Source organism: Equus przewalskii, chromosome 4, assembly GCF_037783145.1.
Source record: "Equus przewalskii isolate Varuska chromosome 4, EquPr2, whole genome shotgun sequence".
Classification (NCBI taxonomy): domain Eukaryota; kingdom Metazoa; phylum Chordata; class Mammalia; order Perissodactyla; family Equidae; genus Equus; species Equus przewalskii.
Genome location: NC_091834.1, coordinates 45,393,646 through 45,398,187, shown reverse-complemented (window position 1 = coordinate 45,398,187; position 4,542 = coordinate 45,393,646).

Sequence of the window (4,542 nt, the reverse complement as noted above, 5' to 3'; positions counted from 1 at the left end):
CCGGCTTTCTCTGAAAACTTCCCCCAGTTCATATGACTATGGTCACAGCTGCAATATAACCCAGAGGAGAGGCTGCACACTGGGACAAGGGGACTCCAGAAGAAAGTCTCAGGTACTTTGATTAGAATTGATACCTGAAACAAATGGATTTGAATTACAAAGGGTGGGCTTGCATTAACCTCATCTTTTTTTATTTAATTCTAGGAACATAAATTTGTGAGTAGGCTGAAAGTCAAGCCCAAATAATCAGATCATTACATTACCCATGAGATAAAATGGAAAATAATGCCCATAGTAAGAATAAACAGACATGGTTACTAGGCTGCTGTAATGTTCCATCTTTTCAGCCACAAAGTAACTAAGCCTTGAAAAATAATACAGATGAAGACATCTGTTATTGCACTAGTTAGAGTTCCAATTAATTCTGGATACAGCCAACTGGCCTGGCTAAATATCTGCAGCTCAACTGGAATCCTATAAAAGTGAACTGTCCAGAACTTTAAATAGGTAGTTCATAAAACAATTCAAACTGGCAGCTTGCTGTCAGGATTTGGTCTACAGCTCTAGATAAACATGCTCACCGCTGAGAGCAAGTGTCCTTGAATACTGTATTTCTACAATTGGAAAGTAGAAAAAGAGGATTAGAACAAAGCTACCAGCACTTAAAATCATGTTGCTTCAAAAAGAATGTCTTAAGTGACTCAATCTATATAAAGTCATTTTGACCTCTTCATAAATCAGTATGTGTATACACCCAGAATTGGTATATAAGACAATTGTCCTCAGAAGTCAGTTTTTATCTTACTACTGCTTAGAATTAGGACTATATCTATATACACATATATATAATATATATTTCTTTGCCTTTAATAAATCATAAAATGATAAAAGCAGACCTAAATTTAAAGCCAGAGTTGATTTAAGGGAAAATATTAGCAATACTATATTCAAATGAAAGTTTGGGGAAAATGCCATATACTTTCTGTCAGAGTTAATAGAAACAGAAATTATTATGTTCATCATCTCCTTAAAGTACTAGGCTTCCCAACATTTTCCCTCCATGGCATTCATAAAAAACATTTGCTCAAACCATTAGCACAAACCAACAAGGATGCTCACAGCGTGAGATGACTGGCAGCCCCAGGACTCAGCTGGCTGGCAGAAGGCTGGCGCATCTGTAACACATCTGCAGTACACTGACTGGAAAACTCTTAGACTCCTCAGGATCTTCCTTATCCTGTATCCCATTCTCCCCACCCCCCAAAATGCTTACAGCTGTACTCCAACTCTGTTCTCCACCATAGTACTGAAATGGACACTGAAAAGTAGAGGAAGGTAAAATGTCCAAGAGATAAAGGTGGGGGGGAGCATCTTGACCACCTTATTCATAGCCACTAAACTGTCTTTTTGAAGTTAGGATTATATTACTTTCATCTCTGTATCCCCTATAGTACCACATACAGTATCTTGTGTATAGTTGTTGCTCAAAGTTTACTGGATTGAAACTTTAGGTACCCACCACTACCTCATTTTTAGTCTTGCAATTCTAAGGATCATAATTAGGGCTTTAGATATACTTTAAAATATATGATAAAAATATTTTTCATAAAAGGGAGACTGTGATACTATTTACACATTTGCCTTTAATAAATCTTAAAATGATAAAAGCAGATCTAAGTTAAAACCCAGAGTAACAGACGTCAAAAGCAATTCACTATTTTCCCGACATTAATAAGTTATTTTTTGGTTGAAAGTTCAATTCAAAATTAAAACCCCAAGTTGATCTAAGCTTCAGTTTTCTTAATTGTAAAATGGAAAATAGCAATAATAGTATGTACCTGATAAGGCTGTGCTGTAAAGATTACATAAAATAATGCATAAAGAATGCTTATTATAGTGCCTGACATAGAAGCAGCTCTAACATTTCAGCTATTACTTTCATCATCGACTTTACTCCATTAAACACACGGGCTCCTGACATAACTTTTGCTGCCTTGATAAGAATACTTTCTTATCAAGTATTCAATGAATACAAAGATTACAGAGTACCATTAATTAAAAAAAAATTGTAAATGTATGGTTCTGTGTGTGAGCTGAACAATTTTCCCCTAATGTAAATAAACAGCACAACGTACTTTTTCCATTCTTTTTCTTTCCACAAGAACCATAAACTTTCTCTTTAAAATTTAAATAGTATCAAAATAGAGACTATTTAAATGAATCAATATGGCCTTTCAAACAATCTTCTTCATACATTAAAATGTCAGTTTGACTTACAGTAGAAATGTACATAAAGAATGAGCTGACATTTTAATACAATAGCAACATTTTGGCCTCCTCTCTTTGAGTCATGTCACAGATGCCACTCTTGAATCACTAATGGTAAGGTAAAAGATGAAACACATACTATATATCTAGACAATATTTTCATATTGACTATTACAAATGAAAGACCTTGAAAACATTAAAACATTTTTTTAATTCTATAAAAATCTATGGTATTTGAAGATTTCCTTTCTTTTTTATTGCTGAAGATGATTTGCCCTGAGCTAATGTCTGTTGCCAATCTTCTTTTTGCTGAGTAAGATTTGTCCTGAGCTAATATCCGTTGCCAATCTTCCCATTTTGGTATGTGAGCCGCCTCACAGCATGATCACTGATGAGCAGTGTAGGTCCACGCCTGGGAACCAAACCTGGGCCACTGAAGTGGAGCATGCCAAACTTAATCACTAGGCCACCAGGGCTGGCCTCTGAACAAATAACTTTTAAGATAAAAGACTTTTTATTCAAATTAGACAATTTCAGATACATGAAAGTTTACATTTGAGTAAACATTCCCTACAAAAAAATCTGACTTTAATGTTATTCTTAACTTTACAGAGGCTGTTACAGATACCACTGATGTCTCCATTTGTATTTATTCTCAACAGTAAAAATAATTGTTCACAAATTATCAACAAGGCAGAAAAGTCAGTTTTGTTTGGGACGTGTATTCTCTAAGATTTAAGATTTAATTATCTGAAGCAGATTTGGAATTAGAATTCTTTGTAGTTCCAGTCTCTTCCGGGTAATTTTTTAAAAAAATGCTATTATCTATATATTCTATTCATGAACCTGGAATTATGAAATGAAAATATTGGAATCTTCTTTAAAAAATTGCTTTAAGATGATACATATTGCCCAAAGTCTCAAATCTTTTTTAAGTTCCCTTTGAAGACTAATCATTTGAAATATACGTAAAAATGGAAAACCACTGATTAGAAAATTAGGAATTACATTTTTTCCCCTTGTCATTTTCAAAGCTATTATATAACTATAAACTTAAAATATAAAGTTGAGCTTGTATTTGCCCAGTTATGGAATGTGTCAGTGATAAACCAAAGCAGTTTTGTTAAATTGCACTGTTGTCATTAAAGAAGTGGCTGCACATGACACTCAAGGCCAATGGCCTCAGGGACCGTTGGAGAAGATGAGTGGTCAAGGACTAAAGGTCTTCTGTTCCAAATTAAAACAAAGCAGCGGTATTTTGTTACATACTGGGATTCTATGTAAGATATTGTCTAAAAAATAGATTTCACAACTAAAAACAAAAAAATTCTGAAAACTACCAATCAAAGAAAGGAACAGACATCTATCAGAAAAAACCCTCACGGACTTGCTAATGGTTCTTCTTTCTTCCTCAAGAAATTGTCCAGGTAGAGCAAATCCAAGTAATAAATATTTTTCCCCCTATTATTCTACCAAGATATTTTTTGTCACATTTCATCTAACTTCACATCATGTTCCTTGATACAAGATTTTTTAAACTGTAGTTAAAACACTGACTCTAAGCTGGCAAAATGTGTTTGGATAAATATTAAAACAAAAGTTTAAAACAAGTTTTAAGTTCAGTTTATAACAAAAATTTTGAGTTCAAACACAAAAACAAAATTTTCTTTGTCATTGGTTAATTCTTTTAAAAGTACACATTCCAGAAAAAAGTTATCAAATGTTTGAGCAAGTCTGAGGGGAGAGAGGGAGGGAGGGGTGAGATACTTGAGCTGGGCATTGAAAAATTGCCAAGACTGGGGGATTAAAGAAATGGTCAAATAATTTTCCAGGAAAAAAGGACCAGAATGAGTAAAGTATAGATAAAGGAAAGAACTGTTTCCAAGGAACGGAAAACATCTCAATTTGGCTGGGACATAGGTGAGGGACAATGATAGGAATAAGATTGTTAATTTAGGTTATGATCAGATAATGAAAAGTTGTCAACATCATATTAAGAACTTGGGCTTTTTTCAGTAAAAAAATTAGGGAGTAACAGCAACGGTGATTTCAAATATGAAACGCACCCCCAGAGATATTAGAGAGGTAGAACAAAGAGAATTCAGCAATGGATTGGAAGTTAAGTGGATAAAAGAAAAAGACATCAAAGATGATGCTAAAGTGGAGTCTGGATATGAACTGTTAAGGATTTAGGAGTTTTAAGCTAAAGGACTTTCAATACCTACACACTGATGTGTTTATGTCAAGGGACGTTCAAAAGAATAACCAAGATAC